This window comes from Canis lupus, chromosome 4 (assembly GCF_003254725.2).
Source record: "Canis lupus dingo isolate Sandy chromosome 4, ASM325472v2, whole genome shotgun sequence".
NCBI lineage: Eukaryota > Metazoa > Chordata > Mammalia > Carnivora > Canidae > Canis > Canis lupus.
The window spans coordinates 40022119-40040812 of record NC_064246.1 but is presented as its reverse complement, the minus strand read 5'-3'; the positions used below and the strand labels follow the sequence as shown (position 1 = coordinate 40040812).

The window sequence follows — 18694 nt, the reverse complement described above, 5'->3', positions numbered from 1 at the left end:
TATGCTTATAAATGGTTAAGATGTGGAGGGCACCAGGTAGCTCAGTCAGTTAAGCAGCTGACTCTTTGCTTTCAGCTCAGGTCATGATTTTGAGATCATGGGATCGAGCCCTGCATCAGGCTCTGTGTTCAGTGTGGAATCGGCTTGAGATTCTCTCTCTCCCTCTCCCCTTCCCTCTGCTCACTCTTGCTCTCTCTCTCCAATAAACAAATAAAATATTTTTTAAATGGTTCAGATGGTAAATTTTGTTATATGTATTTTACCACAGCTTTTTATTTCTTAAAAAAACATAACATTTTATTTATTCATGAGAGACACACACACACACAGAGAGGGAGAGGCAGAGACACAGGCAGAGGGAGAAGCAGGCTCCATGCAGTGAGCCTGATGCGGGACTCGATCCCTGGTCCCCAGGATCACAACCTGGGCCGAAGGCAGGCACTAAACTGCTGAGCCACCCGGGCTGCCCTACCACAGCTCTTTAAATTGGAAAGAAAAAGAATCCTCAATTATAGATGAGGGTAGTGCTGCTAGAACTGCCTCTTTGGCCATTGGGAGGGGGTGCCTCCCCTATACTTGTGTCCCAATTTTCTGGGGCTGCCATAACAGAATACCACAGACTGGGCGGTTTAAACAACGTAAATGTATTTTTTTCACAGTTCCAGAGGCTGGAAATCCAAGGTTAGGGTGCTGGCAGGGTGGTTGGTGTGTGGGTGACTTTCCTCCTGCCTTGTCATCACATCCTGGCATGCTTTTCCTCTGTGCACATGTAGAGCAAGAGATCTCTGGTGTCTCTTCCTCTCCCTATGAGTACACCAGTGCTACTGGACAAGCCCAGCCTTACCACCTCTTTTAACCCTTCTTACTTCCCCAAAAGTTCCATCTCCAAAAGCAGTCACACTGAGCGATCAGGGTTTCAACGTATGAGTCCTAGAAATGTCATTATCATGGTTTAATGCAAGAAGGGTCTGGACAGTGGGAAAAGAGATCTGGCAGGTCGAGGTGGCCTTCTAGAGAGAGAGTTGGCCGAGGGGAGCCCAGCCGGGGAGCAAGTTAATCTAACAGCACACATTCGGCCTCACCAAACTCGCCACTAGGGGGGCGGAACAGAACCGGATGCAGATGTTAGAGCAGAGTGGTCAGGGTAAGTCCAGGAGGATGTGGGAGCCCTGCTCTACCCTGAGAGGGTCAAGGGAGGCTTCTGGGAGGAGGCAAGTCCTGAGGAGCATCTTGAAGGGGGAACAGATGGTCTCCATGTGGAGAAGAGGAAGAAGGGTTTTCTAGTAGATGGAACAGCTTCATACCAGTGTGGGTGACTCATCAGGCCAATAACAGCAACCAAAAAAGTATAAGAAGGAGCTGGTTTGGAGAAGACGTATACTGCACCTTGAGGATAGCCTTTCAATATTTATTTTATTTTTAAAAAGATTGTATTTATTTATTCATGAGAGACAGAGAGAGAGAGAGAGACAGAGACAGAAGCAGGCTCCATGCAGGGAGCCCGGATCACGCCCTGGGCTGCAGGTGGCGCTAAACCACTGGGCCACTGGGGCTGCCCTCAATATTTATTTTTTAAAATAGTCCTTGTTTTTTCCCCTTCTTCCTTTGCATAAAATAGAAAACACTTAAGCCCCGATTCACCTGTTAAGCCTCTTCCCAGAGCTGTGGTTTTCCTAATAAATTGCAAAATTGCCCAGCTAATGCTAAGCAGTTAAATCAGATTAAATCAGGACAATGAGTCTCTAAGGGCTATTTATCATTCCCCATTTGTTTGCAAGGGAAAAAGGCGTTGTGTCCTGGCTGGGGGCTGAGAAGTGGGCTCTGGTATCTCCGTGACCCCAGTAAAGTGATTGGCACTTAGCTGTTACCCTTGGTTTCTATGGTAACATAACAGGTACGCAATAGCCCCCAACTCCCTAGAAGACCTCTCACTGCAGGACCCGGGAAGAGTGAAATTGTGAGACCCCCAGATGGCCTTCAAGAGCCCACCCACTGCTGCTGGAAAGAACAGTGACTCTCTCAGGCTCAGGCTACCCCCTCCTTCATGGACGAAAGAGAAGATGTGTGGCCCACCCCAACTCTGCCCCTCTCTTGCTCCCCTACAGTTCCCACCCCTATCACCCTGACCTTGCACTTTGCCATGCCCTAGCCAGAGTAAGCCAACTTTATGAAAGTGGAAGGCTCTTACTTTTTAAATATTAACTGAGTCTCCTTGACCCCTGGCACTTCCCTCTCATACCTGGGATCTCCCCTCCCCTCGACAATCACAGGAAAGATGCCACAGGACGGAAAGCAAATCAATCGTGTGCAAGAGCTCAGCACGTAAGTGATGCTCTAGGATCCATCTGGATCACCATACGGATGGAACGGACGATTGGCTCTTGAGTTTTATGCCCACTCCCCATCAACATCCTGGCATGATACAGCCCCTGGAACTTGGCCATGGCCTTGGGGAAAAGGGAGGGAATCCCAGTGGAATGGGGTCTCAAGGTAGAAATGAAGTTGTGAGGAAAATAAGCCCATTGCATGCATGCCTGGGTTTATGGATTGAGATTCATACCCCTTGTGCACGTGCTTCCCTCTCTGCCCCCACTCCAAGTGCATGCACTCACACATTTTGCCTGGGTCACACCTACTCACTTGCTTTCCATTCAGACCTCATAGTTTCCACATGACCTCCTCCAGAAAGCCTTCCCTGGAAGACCCCACCCTTCACGCCCACACCACCAGGCTGGGTTAATCTGAACTAACTCGCTTACTTTTCTGTCTCCTTCGGTAGGTAAACCATTAGCTCTTCAGGGGCAGGGAGGAAATCTAGTTTACTCTTGTATCTCTGGTGCTCAGAGCAGTGCCCAGCTCTTAGCAGGCACCCCCAGATGTCTCTCCACTTGAACAAATGGAGAACCCGGTAGGTGAGGAAGACAGACCGTGGGAAGGTGTCCAAGAAGGAGTTCTTTCTGATAGCTGCTGAACTTGGCTTCTCTTAGCCTGGACCGTGTGGACCACAGTCTCCTAAGCTTGAACACTTTCGAGAAACCACCCTAGAACATCGCTAATTCTTCTTCCATCTTCTGAATCAGCAGCAGAGAAGAGAGATCTCCCCTTCTGGAGTGCACAGCCCTCCATATTTTACACCTGTTAGCTCTTCATTCAATAACTTTCATTGAGCCTCCACATGTCCCAGGTGTAGATGGCCCTTTCCTTCCTTGTACTCTTCACCTCCATGATATTCCCTTTGATACCTTCCACTCTGGTCCCTGACGTGGACACCCATTTTTTCCTGCCCAGGCTTCATTCCCCTCCTTTTGGAAACAGCACCTCTGTTTTCCTCAGGGGACACATCCCACCCCACCCCCGTCCCTGTGGATCCTGCCAGCTGGCGTCACTGCCCTGGCTGAGAGCTGTGCACACGGCCTGGCCGGTCAGGGCTTCCCACCTCCTCCTGACCTCACCCCACCTTGTCCATTGTCCACATAGAGGCTGCAGGGAGTTTCTCAAAACGTAAACCCAATTACGTAATGCCTCTGCTTAAAATCCTTCAAAGATTCTGCCATCAGGCCCAGAGCTCCTCACCAGGCCCGCCAAGGCCTCGTCACATCAAAGCCTCAGCTTAAATGTCACGTACTCAGAAATACCCTTCCTGACCGCACCATGCAGATATCTGTTCCAGCACCCCGTTTTCTTCCTAGCATCATCACATTTTGTCGGCTTACTTTCTCTCACCCTATCAGAAGCTGGGTGGAAGCAGAAACAAGTCTGTCTTACTCATTTTACCCCCCGGCACCTGGCACACAGTAGGTGCTCAATCCAGCTCTGGGGAAGCTGTGGACAGTGACCTGTGGCTGGGGAGAGGCCAAGCACACAGACGTGCTGGGCGATCACAGTGGTCCAGGCCACAGATGGAGGTGGTCAGCACTCAGGGCGCTGGCAGGCCCGATTTGGCCCACGGGTCATAGTTTGTGGACTGTGCTGTAGGGAGATCAGCTAAAAAGGAAGGTATCAATGATTTTGAAGAAAGGGATAATCAAGTGAGCAAGGCTTCTTGAGAAAGCCAGAGGGGATCCAGAGCCCAAAAGGCTGGGTGGCTGTAGTGAGAGGACAACATCTGCTGTGTGGCAGGAGGGAGGAGGGGTCTACCACGTGGGAAGGTGGTAGGTTTGGTGGTGGGAATGTGAGCTTTGCCCCTGGAGAACCCCTATTACTCCATGAAGAATGAGCCGATTTCATCAGCTGCGAGTAAGGGAGAAGTAGGGGGCTTGAGAAAAGACAGCCGGGGGGAAGCTGTGTTCTCAGAATGGGACAGGAAACCTAGAGAACCACGGAGGATTGCAGGGCAGCAGTTTCTAATGATGACAGGGTCCCTGGAGGGCAGTGGGAGAGAAGGTCACTGGAGGTGGAAGGGGATGAAGCTCAGGACCTGGGTGGACCACTCCCGTGAGCATCCAAGTCCCCCCACATGAGCTCCAGTCTTCTGTGATTTAGGGGGTCTCCGGTGGGGTGGTGGATGGCAGCCACAAGGTGGAAGAGAGGGCAGTGTAGCCAGAAGACAGAATCTCAAGGAGAGGGAGCTGGGGGTCTGCAGATCCGTCCTCAGCCCCCAGCCCCCCAGCGTGAGTGTGGAAATGTCCTCCACCTCAAATACCTAAAGGGAGCCTGCCCTCAGGGGCAGCCCAGCTCCAGTCCATGTAGAAGAGGAGGGGACTGCTCAGAACAGCAGTATCTAATCTTGGAGAGAAGGGTACGGAGGTGCATGAGTGTGAGTGACTGTGTCAAGTGTGAGTGCAGGAACATGTGTGACAATGTGTTAGTGTGAGCATGCGCAAATATGTGGGTGAATGTGCGAATGTATGGGTGGGAGTGATGTGTGTGTATGTGTGTATGGGTGGTGTAAGGATGTGTTGAGTGTGGGTGTGAAAGTGTGTGTGCATATGAATATATGGTGGCTGAGTATATCTATGTATATGTGTGAGTGTGTTTGTGGGTGCATGGGTGTCAGTTTCTGGGAGTGATAAGTGTGTGAATGTGTCTGTGGGTACATGTCAGTGGGGATGTGTATGAGAGAGGGTGTGAGTGTGGTATCTGAGTGTGTTAGTGGATGCAGGAGTGCGTGTTGTGTAAGAAAGAGAACAGGAAGGGAAGGAGAGAGAAGGGGTATGGACAGGATTGGGCCAGCTGAGGGGTTGTACAGGTGTTACAAGCCTGAGTGAAAGTCTGGAAAAAGACAGAAGGCCCAGAGGGCTGGGAAGTGTGGCAGGATCACCCTGAGGGTCTCCCAGGGAGGAGGCCTCTCACCCTGCTCTACTCCTCTGGCCCTGAGGCTTCTTCAGCTGAGCAGTGGCTTCTAGGGCAACTGCCCCCCAGGGCTCCTACCATGTATTAGTAGTTTCTGAATTGCTACCATATATTTTTTATCATTAATTCTAAGAATTGGGGACACCTGGGTGGCTCAGAGGTTTAGCGCCTGCCTTCGGCCCAGGGCATGATCCCGGGTCCCAGGATTGAGTCCCACATCAGGCTCCCTGCATGGAGCCTGCTTCTCCCTCTGCCTGTGTCTCTGCCTCTCTCTCTGTCTCTGTCTCTCATGAATAAATAAAATCTTAAAATAATAATTCTAAGAATTGCACAGTATTCCATTGATTGGATGGTCCATAATGTATTCATCATTCCCTTATTAATAAACATTTTATTTGTATGCAAAATTTTCCAGTTATTAACAGCCCTATTATGCAGGTCCTTGAAGTTCTTTTTTGCTCATCTCACAATTTCTACAGAATTGCCATAGGAGAAATTCCTTGAAGAGGAAGTGTTAGGTCAAAAAACATGCAAAGACCTGAGACATTAGACCTCTGCTGCCAAATAGCTCTCCAAAAACACTGAAACAATTTACAGCTTCCCCAGCAACATGGGGCTATCTACTTTCCTATAACCTCACTAACTCTGGGTATCATTTATTTTTCATCCTCAACTAATTGGATACTTTACATATATGGCCTCTCCTTGATGTTGTAATCACCGTTTATTATTATTGGCAATTGCTACGTTTTATTGTTTGAGTATTGCCTATCTTATTGTGAATTGCCTTTCCTTGTTCTTGGCTGATTTTTTGGCAAAGTGTTATTGCCAAATCGTTAAGAATGCTAGTAAAAACAATAATCCTTTGTTGGCCAGATATATTGGAAATATTTCCTCCTAGTCTCTTATTTGACTTTCAATTTTGCTTAGGGGTTTTATTTGTAAAGAGAAAAATTATAATTCATGTAGCCAAAACTATTAATCTTTTCTTTTGTTTTTTTGCCTTGGGGGTGAATCTTTATTTATTTATTTTTAAGATTTTATCTATTTATTCATGAGAGACACAGAGAGAGAGAGAGGCAGAGACACAGGCAAAGGGAGAAGCAGGCTCCATACAAGGAGCCCTATGTGGGACTCAATCCCGGGTCCCCAGCATCACGCCCCGGGGCCGAAGGCAGCGCTAAACGCTAAACCACTGAGCCACTTGGGCTGCCTGGGAGTGAATCTTTAAAATAACTTTTCGGGCAGCCCGGGTGGCTCAGCGGTTTAGCACTGCCTTCAGCCCAGGGCCTGATCCTGGAGACCCAGGATGGAGTTCTGTGTTGGGCTCCCTGCATGGAGCCTGCTTCTCCCTCTGCCTGTGTCTCTGCCTCTCTCTCCATGTCTCTCACGAATAAATAAATAAAATCTTTAAAAAATAAAATAAAATAACTTTTCAACCCAAACATGATATAAATATTGACTTGCATTATCTTCTAGGACATTTATATGGTTTTAATAAACATTTAGGTAATAGAGTCCTCTAGAATTTATTTTGCTTAAACTCTTAAAGTGCAGCTCTAACTTGACCTTTCAAGGTGATTATTGGCACTCCCCCCTGCATGCTCCCTCTGCCACCTCCCACTTGCCCGGTACCCATTTCCTGAGCACCTACTGTGTGCCATCCTCATTCTTGCCTCTGCACCAGAGTTACCTAGGAACCTGTCTGGGGGCTCCAGGAGGACAGATTCTCCATTTCTGGACCTCATTCTATCTTAGTTTCTTCTCTAAAGGCTTTCTCTCCAAATACAGTCCCATGCCAAGGTACTTGGAGTTAGGACTTCAACATATGAATTTGTGAGGGAGGAACACGATTCAGCCCACAGTACATACATGAAATCTATTCTCAAAGGAGAGAATAATGAGAAAAGTGGAAGCAACATTCAAAGAGATAGTGGCTAAAATTTTATGAACGTTATGAAAGACCTCAAGCCGCCGTTATAAGAAATGCTAACATCCTCCCAGCAAAACAAATCCAAATAAAAACTCACCCGGGGAACATCATAGAAAACTAAAGACGAAGAGGAAGTCTTATAAGCAGATAATAGGATGCATAGAGAGGAGCTGAGGGTGTGGGGCATTTGGTGAGATCTTTACTATGTGGGCTGTTTGGGCCACACAGAGGAGGGGTATGGAAAGAGGAGGGAGGCAAAGGAGTAGAAAGTATTACTGAAATGACCTCCTGGTGGAGGAGAGGCAGGAAGGGAGGGGCGTCTAAAAGAAATCGGGAAATAAATAAATAAGTAAGTAAATGAAACAGGGAAGGGGCGCCTGGGCGGCTCAGTCAGTCAGCCTCAGTGTCCATCGAAAGATGAATGGATAAAGAAGCTGTGGTCTATGTATACAATGGAATATTCCTCAGCCATTAGAAATGACAAATACCCACCATTTGCTTCAACGTGGATGGAACTGGAGGGTATTATGCTGAGTGAAGTAAGTCAATCGGAGAAGGACAAACAGTGTATGTTCTCATTCATTGGGGGAATATAAATAATAGTGAAAGGGAATATAAGGGAAGGGAGAAGAAATGTGTGGGAAATATCAGAAAAGGAGACAGCACATAAAGACTCCTAACTCTGGGAAACGAACTAGGGGTGGTGGAAGGGGAGGAGGGCGGGGGGTGGGGTGACTGGGTGACGGACACTGAGGGGGGCACTTGACGGGATGAGCACTGGATGTTATTCTGTATGTTGGCAAATTGAACACCAACAAAAAATAAATTTATTATAAAAAAATAAAATAAATAAAAGAAAAAATAAAAGAAATAGGGAAATAAATAAATAAATAAATAAACAGGGAAGGGGCGCCTGGGCGGCTCAGTCAGTTAAGTGTCTGATTCTTGATTTTGGCTCAGGTCAGGATCCTAGGGTCCTGGGATGGAGGCTGCGTTGGGTTCCCTGCTCAGCAGGGAGTCTGCTTCTCCCTCTGCCTCTGCTGCCCTCCCCCTGCTCATGCTCTCTCTCCCTTTCTCAAATAAATAAATAAAACCTTAAAAAAGAAAAAGCAAGCAAGTGGTGAATTGAGCTGAGCAGGCCCTTTGAGGAAGAAGGTTCGGGCCTGGCAGACAGAGATGCCATTTCCTAGGCTAGGTGCTGTTAGGTACAGAAACCCTAGCCCCAGGGGTCTTTTCCAGCTCACCCTTCCCTAAACAGCTGTTGCTGGTAGGCTTTCCTAGGTGCTCAGAACTAGGCCTTGCTTCCTTCCCATCTGCATCCTCTCCCTCAAGGTGGCCGCCCTTGACCCTGGCTTTAGTAACGGGCTCAATGAAGGTGATCCAGAATCCTCTCACCTGGAGCACTGTGCCTCGCAGCCATTCTCTCCCAGACACCTCTTCCAGGCCACCACCCCACAGCTACACACTAGCCCTGGACTCCTTGCATACCCCAGCACACCCCCCATCAAGCAGTTACTTAATGCCAGTCAATTGAATAACAACCCCCTGGTCCTCATCTCGTGTTCTGTCCAGTTGTGCAGTTCTGGGTCTTGGGAGTCATGTTGGACTCACGCTCTCCCTCACGCCCATGACCCCACCATATGCAATCCATCAACCAAGCCCCATTGATCTTACCTCCTCATTGCATGTGGGATGTGTCCTCTCCTCCCCATCAGCCCTTCAGTCCACAGGACTATCACTCCCCCTCAGGGGGGCTGCAGCAGCCCCTCCTTGCCCTCCCTGATTCCATGTCCCTTCAAGCCACCCTCCTCAGAGGCCAGACTCCTATCCCTGGGATTCTGACCCTGTCACCTGGCCCCAGAACACTCCAACAACCAGAACAACAGCAGTAACATCCACCAGCACTCACAGGGCACTTCCAAAGGCCCCCACTGTTGCAAGAGTGTTCCTTGTGCACACTCATTGCTCACAGGAGCCCCATGAGGGGAACTCTAGTTGGCTTAACATCCCAATTGCCCTAGTGAAGAAACAGAGACACAAAGAGCTTTAGCAACTCAGAGGTCACCCAGCTGGCATAAGACAGGGACAGAATTCAAACTCACATGACCTGGGGCACGAAGGAGACAAGCAAACTTCCCAGTGAGGCTCAGAAGGCACAGTGAGGTTGGGCGTGACCCCCCTCCAGAGGCTTTCTTCCATCAGCGTCCCCCTCCCATCTGCCCCACCAGGCCCAGACCCCACCAGCTCACTCACAGGGTTTCTTCCCCACTCTGGGCCTTTACACCTGCTGAGCTCCCTGCCTAAAACCCTGATGGTGAAATTTCTGTTCCTGTCCTTTGCCCATTTCATAATTGGATTATTTGTTTCTTTGCTGTTGAGTTTAATAAGTTCTTTATAGATCTTGGAAACTAGCTCTTTATCTGATAGGTCATTTGCAAATATCTTCTCCCATTCTGTAGGTTGTCTTTTAGTTTTGTTGGCTGTTTCTTTTGCTGTGCAGAAGCTTTTTATCCTGATTAAGTCCCAATAGTTCATTTTTGCTTTTTTTCCCCTTGCCTTCATAGATGTATCTTGCAAGAAGACATACACATGGCCAACAAGCACAAGAGAAAATGCTCCGCAGGGCAGCCCCGGTGGCGCAGCGGTTTGGCGCCGCCTGCAGCCCAGGGATCGAGTCCCATGTTGGGCTCCCTGCATGGAGCATGCTTCTCCCTCTGCCTGTGTCTCTGCCTCTCTCTCTCTCTCTCTCTGCATCTCTATGAATAAAAAAAAAAAAAAAAATCTTAAAAAAAAAAAAAAAGAAAATGCTCGCATCACTGGCCATCAGGGAAATACAAATCAAAACCACAATGAGATACCACCTCACACCAGTGAGAATGGGGAAAATTAACAAGGCAGGAAACAACAAATGCTGGAGAGGATGTGGAGAAAGGGGAAGCCCCTTGCCCTGTTGGTGGGAATGTGAACTGGTGCAGCCACTCTGGAAAACTGTGTGGAGGTTCCTCGAAGAGTTAAAAATAGATCTGCCCTACGACCCAGCAATTGCACTGCTGGGGATTCACCCCAAAGATACGGATGCAGTGAAACGCCGGGACACCTGCACCCCGATGTTTCTAGCAGCAATGTCCACAATAGCCAAACTGTGGAAGGAGCCTCCGTGTCCATCAAAGGATGAATGGATAAAGAAGATGTGGTCTATGTATACAATGGAATATTCCTCAGCCATTGGAAATGACAAATACCCACCATTTGCTTCGAAGTGGATGGAACTGGAAGGTATTGTGCTGAGTGAAGTAAGTCCGTCGGAGAAGAACAAACATTTTTTTTTAAGATTTATTTATTTATTCACTCAGAGAGAGCGAAGAGAGAGGCAGAGACACAGGCAGAGGGAGAAGCAGGCTCCATGCAGGGAGCCCGATGTGGGACTCGATCCTGAGTCTCCAGGGTCACACCCCGGGCTGCAGGCGGCGCTAAACCGCTGCGCCACCGGGGCTGCCTGGAGACGGACAAACATCATATGGTTTCACTCATACGGGGAATATAAGAAATAGCGAAAGAGATTATAGGGGAAAGGAGAGAAAATGAGTGGGAAATATCAGTGAGGATAACAGAACCTGAGAAACTCCTAACTCTGGGAAATGAACAAGGGATAGTGGAAGGAGAGGTGGGGGGAGAGGGGGACTGAGTGATGGGCACTGAGGGGGGCTCTTGGCGGGTTGAGCACTGGGTGTTATGCTATACGTTGGCAAATCGAACTCCAATAAAAAATATACAAAAAATATAAATAAATAAATAAAAATAAATAAAACCCTGAGGGACACCCACCTCCACCCCTATTCCAGCCTCTCATCTCCAGGCGTTCCTCACTCACCACTAGAGGGCGCCGTAACCTGAAAAAATCGCCCTGCAGACCCGCGCAGGGGATGGGGCGGGACCCTGGGGTCTCCTCCTTGGGGTGAGCGCGGTGGTCTCCCCGAGAAGCACTGCGATCTGCTAGAGACTGAGACCCAGTTTGATTCCCTCCCCTGCCATCTTCCAGCTGTGTGCCCAGAGGATGCTCAGCCACCTCCAGTATCTGTCAAATAAATGGGGTGATGTTGAACCACCAGCACCTGCCCCACAGAACTAGTGCTTTAAGTTCCACAGAAATCAGAGAGATGGCAAAAATCCTCCCTGCCCCTGGGAACTGGAGCCCAAGAGCCTCAGGAAAGAAACAGATGCCTCTGTTCAGAAACACTGTGGAAGGAACCAGTTGAAAAGGACTTTTGAGTGGGAAGAAAAGCGAAAACTAGTCCCTTACTCTCATGTGCCGTTCAAACCTCAGCACGACTCTGAGACAGGGATTCTTGTTTTCCGTGTGGGTCGTTGAAGAAACTGAAGCACAGCTGTACGTGGTAGAAAATGGTGATCCCCACCCCCACCCCGCCCCACCCCACCCATCCCCTGCCTGCTGGCTGGCCTCCCGGGCATCTCACATCCTCTGCACCTGTGGTTGTCAAGGTGTGGCCCTGAAGTAGCTGCTGCATCACCGGAGACTTCCAAATCAGAGCTTCAGGGCGGCGCCAGCCATCCGTGTCTACAGCCCTCCAGGTCACCCTACAGCACAACCTAGCCCTCCTCGCGCCTGCGAAACACACCTACTCCTGGGGAAGGCTGAAGTAGTCCCTGCAGGACCCTGAGGGAGAAGGGGAGTGAGAAGTCAGACTGTTCCTGGGAGGTGGTCCCCAGCTAATAAGAGCCTTGGGTGGCTTGGCCCCCTAGCTAGAAAAGCACCCCCAGATGAAGTCTTCACAGTTTCTGCGACAACTGGGAGTCCATCAGACAGCCTTGGTGGCCGCAGAGCATTGGGAAGCAGAGATGCTCAAACTCATGGGGAGAGATCACTGACAATGCAGATTCCCAGGTCCCTCCCTGCGTCTCCCAGGTTGGGCCCAGGAAGCTGCCATCTGAACAGGCCTCGTAACATTTGGGACCCTTGGACATGGAAGGCATTAGACCAGCTACACCTAAGTATGAATTCTGACTGTCCCCCATTGGTTCTATGGATTTGATACCAATCCCTGATGGCTGTCCCCTCTGACCATCAGATTCCTCCTCTGTGGTCTTTATGAAAAAAATAATGGTTTCCAGGATCAGCAGTGGCTCAATACACTTAAAGCAGGAAGGCTGACTGGGGAGGTGAGGGTAACAGGAGATAGAGGACATAGAATGCCAAACTCAGAGCACAGGTTTTTGTCCCTGGGGCAAAAGGGAGCTGCAGAAGAGGGGTTAGCCCAGGAGAGACAGGCTCAGATTTGCATCCCCATCCCCCCTTCCCCGCAGCACTGCAGCGGCCGGGCCTCTGTGTGCCAGACACTCTGGGTCCAATCCCTGCCCTGCCCCTTCCCCACTGCTGTGGGATTTGGGGCAAGCAATAGAACTTGCCAGTAGCTCAGTTCCCTTATCTGGTGAAGGAAGAGAACGGGATTGTCTATGAGAACTAAAGGAGAGAACTCACAGGAGGCGCTCAGCCCTTGGTGGCCATTATCGTTAAACTGTGAGATCAATCGTAGTCAATGCAAGTGCAATCGCTAGAGGACACCCACAGGGAGGAAGTCACCGAGGGCCCTTTGTGAATGCCTTGGGAACAGTGTGTCCCCGGGGACACATTATACTGCCAGCCCCTGGCCCTCCCCAGGGGCCCCAGGCCAGGTAGGAAGTGGCTGGGCATGAAGGCTGGATGGGGCCCCACCCCCTCCTGCTGCTGCTCCACCCCAACCCACCCACATGACCCAGCTTCCTGTTTGTGATGCCCAGGCTGGAGGGAGGAAATCAGTGCCCCCGCCCTGGGACTGGAGGGCAGGAATGTGGATATGTTGACGTCAAAGCATGTCCTACTTCTGGGGAAGTCGGGATGGGAAGGGCTTCCTGCAGGTCTGCTTTTGATCCCAAGCTAGAGCTGGGGGCTTAAGCTAGCCCTGAGGGAGGCCAGCCACACGGAGCTTTCCCTGATGGATGCCTTTGGGAGGTGATTCAGGGTGCTGCTGTCAGGGTCCTACCCTAACAGAGCTGTATGACCATGGGCAAATCACCTTCCCCCTTCCAAGGCTCCCTTCCCTCATCTGTAGGGTGTGGATAAATATGTGCATTTCAGAGCATCATTCATTCATCAGATATACATTTTGAGATGAGCCTGCCCTGGCCCTGTGGGCTCTTTCAGTTAACCTAACTGGTGCAGTGAGGAGGGAGAGAAGACCCTGAAGCAGAGAGAGGCATGAAGCATTTCTGGAGGCAACTGCCAGGAGGTTCCCAGCATTAGCATTCAGGGTAGCTGGAAGATGTCCTGAGGAGGGCTCAGAGCAAGGCCTTGGGACACTGCTCAGCTCTGCTTTGGGACCAGAGAAACCTGGGTTAGAATCCAGATTTGGCCATTCACTAGCTCTGTGACTTTGATCATTCTTTCTGTTTACTCATCCCGCTGTGTAATGCGAGGATAACCCCAGCCGCATTTCAAGGTTGTTGGAGATTAAGACATCATGTCTTTAAAGCACCTGGTACAATGCCTGACGTAGAGTACTCGTGGCTGTTGCTCTTGCAGTTGTTGGCATTTATTTATAAATGACCAGATGTCCGGAGGGGTTCTTTGGGCATCTTTCCCCCAGATGCCCAGTAGGTGGCGATAGAGGCCCTTTGTTCAACAAAATCTACATTCACTGATGAGAAGCCAGATTTAGAAGTTTATGGGCTTTTTTTAAAATTTAATTTTATATTATTTAAATTCAATTAATTAACATACAGTGTATTATTAGTTTCAGAGGTAGAGTTCAGTGACTCATCAGTTGTATATAACACCCAGTGCTCATCACCTCAGAGGATGCTTCCTGAGCACCCCAACAAAGCAACCAGGCCCAGGGGCAGTGGGAATGGCGGAAGCGGGGACTAGTGACCTCTGCCCAATAGACATCTGGAGAAGAAGAGTCCTGACCACTTCAAAAGAAAGCTTGATTTCAATTCATTTGGATACATATACCCAGAAGTGGGATTGCTAGATTATGTGATAGTGTGATTTTTAATGTCTTGAGAAACCTCCATACTTTTTCCACAGTGGATGCACCAGTTTGCATTCCCACCAACAGTGTGCAAGGGTTCCAATTTCTCGACATCTTCACCAACACTGTCTTTTTAATTGTTTTTTAGTAATAGCCATCCTAACAGGTGTGAAGTTTTGATTTGCATTTTCCTGATGATTAGCCACATTGAGCATCTTCTCATATACCTGTTGGCCATTTTAGTGTTTTCTTTGGAGAGATGTCTATTCGAGTCATTAGTCCATTTTTTAGAGGGCTATTTATTTTTTTTGCTATTGAGTTGTAGAAGTTCCTTATATATTTTGGACATATATCCCTTATCTGACTTATGGTTCATAGATATTTTCTGCCATTCCACGGGGTGCCTTTTCACTGTTCACTATTCCCTTTGCTGTGCAGAATTCCAGTTTGATGTTCAGTGCAGCATTAGTCACAATAACCAAGATGTGGAGACAACTGAATGTTCACGGATAGACGAACGGATCAAGAAAATGTGGTATAGGGCAGCCCAGGTGGCTCAGCGGTTTAGCGCCGCCTTCAGCCCAGGGCCTGATTCTGGAGACCCGGGATCAAGTCCCACTGTCAGGCTTCCTGCATGGAGCCTGTTTCTCCCTCTGCCTAGGTCTCTGCCTCTCTCTCTCTCTCTCTCTCTCTCATGAATAAATAAATAAAATCTTTTTTTAAAAAGAAAATGTGGTATAGACATACAGCAGAATATTATTTAGCCTTTAGAAGAGGAAATCCTGCCATATGGAACAACCCGGATGAACCTCAAGGACATCGTGCTGAGGGAAAATAAGTCAGTCACAGGACAGAGGGATACTGCATGATTCTAGTTACATGAGCTGTGGGACTCGTAGGAGCAGACAGTAGAATGGTGGGTGCCAGGGGCAGGGGCTGGGGGAAGAGGAGTTATTCGCCAACAGGTATAAAGTTTCAGTCACACAAGACGAGTCCATTCTAGAGATCTGCTCTTCAACACTGCCTGTAGTTAACAACGCTATATTGTGTGCCTAAGAATCTGTTAAAGAGGATGGATCTCATCTCAAATATTCTTACCACAATAAAATAAAAATTAACAAGGAAGCATGTTCAGGTGATAGGCAGCCATGGAAATCTGCAAAAGGATTCTGTGAGGAAACAGAGGAGGGGGTGTGGGGCTCCCCAACCTCTCCACCGCCAGCCACTCCTCCTCACCTCCAGCCACAGATCCTGCTACCCTCACCCTCCTCCTTCATCTCTTCTGCTTCCCTCCTCCTTCCCTTCCTGTCCTCCTTCCTTCTCTCAGCAAATATGCACTGTGCACCCAGGCTTGTACTATGAGCTGGGATCAGAGCAGGGAGCAAGATATATATGCCCTCTAGAACCTTCAACCTAAGGGGGACAGATCATAAACAGATAAATAAAAGAAATAAGAAAGATCCTTACAGATCCTGATGTGATAGAGTGCCCAAGGATCTGGAATAAGGAGAACAGCAGGGAGCTGGCTAGAGGGAATGGTGAGCTAGGCAGAGAGAGCTGCTTGAGCAAAGACCCTGAGGCATTAAAGTCCATGAGACCATGGGGAGGAGGCAAGAGGTGGCAGCGAGGTCAGGGACTGATGCAGTGGCCAGACTCAGAAGGGGGTCTGCAAGGTGCAGGCTAAGGGGTCATCTGGGTGCTGAGGCTATCACAGTGGCCACTAATATTGACCAAGCACCCATTCACCAGGCATTGTCATTATCCCATTTTACAGATGGGGAAACTGTAGCAGGAGCCACAGCCAAGCAGGGTCTTCAGGATTCCTGGACATCTTGATGGCCACTGGTGAGAAGAAGGAAGAGAGTATGGACTGTGAAAATTAACATTCATTTAGCATCTCCTGGGTGCCAGCACTCTGCTGAGTTATTTGATGTTATCTGATGTGAATTTATCATTTTCACTCAAGAGGACAGTACTATCATGATTCCCATTCTAGAGATAATAAAAAGAGAGTCCAAGAGGGAAGGTGATCTGTCCAAGGTCCAAGGTGTTGAACATGTCCAAGGTCTTGAGTGGCAGACCCAAGATTGGAACCCAGCTCTCCATGCTGGGGCAGAAGGTTCCCTATGCCCAGAAGTCTCAGAGCCGCCTGGAGGGCCAGCCAAGTTCTCTGGCTGCAGCTCACCAAGATTCTTGGATCCCCCCCCCCCATCAGCAAGTCCAGTCCACATGCCCCCTGGGGCTTTGCTCTTCTCCACTGCCAGCACCCCCAACAAACTCTGCCATCTTTCCTTGGAGGGCTCCATTTCCTGCCCTCCTGATACTGTGACAGCCTAAAATGATCTTGTTTACCTGGGTACAGTTATCTTCCCACCTGCCTAAGCCCTGACCCTTACAGACCTCCCAGCTTCATGCTTCCCATCCCCAAATTCTGAACCCTGCACTCCCTCACCCAGATATGCTCATGTTCTCCTGAACAAACACACCGTGCATGAGAGCAGGTACAAATCCATCTCATTCATTCATCTCTCTCTCCTCAGAGCTTAGCTCTGTGACTGGCAGAGAAGGGACTCAGTGAAGGTGAATGGATGCGTGGAGGCTGAATGGAAGTGAATGGATGGATGGATGGATGGATGGATGGATGGATGGATAGATGGATGAACTATGGACAAAAGACTATTGACCTGAGCTTCTGTTGTCCTTGTGACTCAGGAAGGAGATCAAAGTACAGATGGCAGCATGACTTATGTAAGAGGGTCCTCTAGTGTGGGGCTATCCAGGGTAGGGGCAGGTGTCAGAGCCGGGGATGGGCTGTCAGCAGGGGACTTGATGAGTGAACCCTGAGACATGACCTAGAGCATTTACTGGAAAGGACAAGAAGGGTGGAGAGCCTAGAGCTGGGAGCCAGCATGTTAAGGCCCTGACTCAGCCAGGCACTATGGGAGTTTGAGAAACTGGGAGCAAACACCCACCCCATACACAGACATGGCCCTATACAAGGCATGAAGGACTCTCACTTATAGTTCCATGACTAAGCCTCACTGTGGCCCTTGAAGCAGGTGGGATTCTGCCCATGGTGCCAATGAAGAAAGTGACTTCTGGAGGGGAAGAAACTTGTTTAAGACCACCCAGCCAGAGAATGGCAGAGCTGGGTTAGGGTACTGGATCAGGGTGACCCAGTCTTTGCTTTAACTTGCTGGATGGGGCCTCTCTCTTGAGAGCCAGGCTCACAAATGGCTCAGGAGGGAGTGGGTCCAAATTTCCCTGGAGGGGGAAGAGGCTTGGGGTATGGGGACTGTGGGGTCAGGCTTGAGAGACTCCCCAAGTGCAGACTCCAGGCCTGCCCCTCCAAGCTGACTGCCCAGCATCTGAATGACCCTCCCCAAATGCAGTGTGCCAAGTCATGCTGTACTTCGCTCTTGCAGGGGCTTCAGGGTAGTATAGGATCAAGCCCAGGATTCTGACTTGGCCTTCTGGTTCCTTCATCACTGACCCCTGCAAACTGCACCCCCCCACCCCCCACCCCCGCCTTGTGCCTTAACCTAAGCCCTGCTCCCCGCACCCCACAACCCCACAACCCCACAAGTCCGACGCACTTGCATTTTTCTGAGCAAACACACCCTGCTTGCTCTCTAAGGCCGCACAACCTTACACGGGTGGAGTTCTCCGTGGGAAACACCTTCCCAATCTTTACCCAAATAGTTCCTACTCAGTGTTCGAGATCTCGAGATCTCGTTGTGCCTCAGCAACCCTCTCTGACCCACCCGCACCTCTGCAGTGTGAGGCAATCCCACCCCTCTCTGCTCCAATTACATGCTATGCTGAGATCTACCATCAGGGCAATTACGGCACCGTCATAATTACCTCGTTACTCGTCTGCCTCTCCAACTAGACTGTGAATTCCAGGAGGACGCTTCAGGACTTATTCACCTCTGGAGCTGCAGGGCCAGGCAGAGCACCTAACTGGAGTCTTTATTTATTTACTTGTGGAAGGAGGGAGGGGGGGAGGAAGGAAGATAGAAGGGAGGGAGGAGGGAGAGGAGAGGGAAGAGAGCACTCTACGGCTTCCAGTGCTCTTTCATGCACCTTATTTTGTTGAAGGGTAGGGGCAGCAGGCCAGCTGCAGATCTGCCTGTCACCCCACAGTGCTTGGCTATTTGTGCTAAATCTGTGGACCACTGGTTTTTAAACCAAATCTTTATTTTTCATTGGCTTACGGAACTAAATATATCTTTTTAAAAAAAATTTAAAGATTTTATTTATTTATTCATGAGAGACAGAGAGAGAGAGTGAGAGGCAGAGACACAGGCAGAGGGAGAAGCAGGCTCCATGCAGGGAGCCCGACATGGTACTCGATCCCGGGTCTCCAGGATCATACTCTGGGCTGAAGGCAGGTGCTAAACCGCTGAGCCACCCAGGGATCCCTGAATATATCTTAAAA

At 49.4% G+C, this 18694-nt stretch overlaps 1 long non-coding RNA gene across 6 annotated transcripts in view; it reads right to left on the bottom strand.

The window, feature by feature from the left end:
* Nucleotides 1-18303, bottom strand: part of LOC112651158 (uncharacterized) — a 95664-nt gene extending 77361 nt beyond the window's left edge. For 4 of the 6 annotated variants that reach the window (XR_007410220.1, XR_007410224.1, XR_007410223.1 and 1 more), the window contains exon 1: nucleotides 18118-18297. This is a non-coding gene — a long non-coding RNA (uncharacterized LOC112651158). Of the gene's footprint in view, nucleotides 1-18117 lie in introns of all 6 variants that reach the window. The other 2 variants (XR_007410222.1, XR_004815016.2) reach the window with 2 other exon arrangements.
* Between the last annotated feature and the right edge of the window lie 391 nt (nucleotides 18304-18694).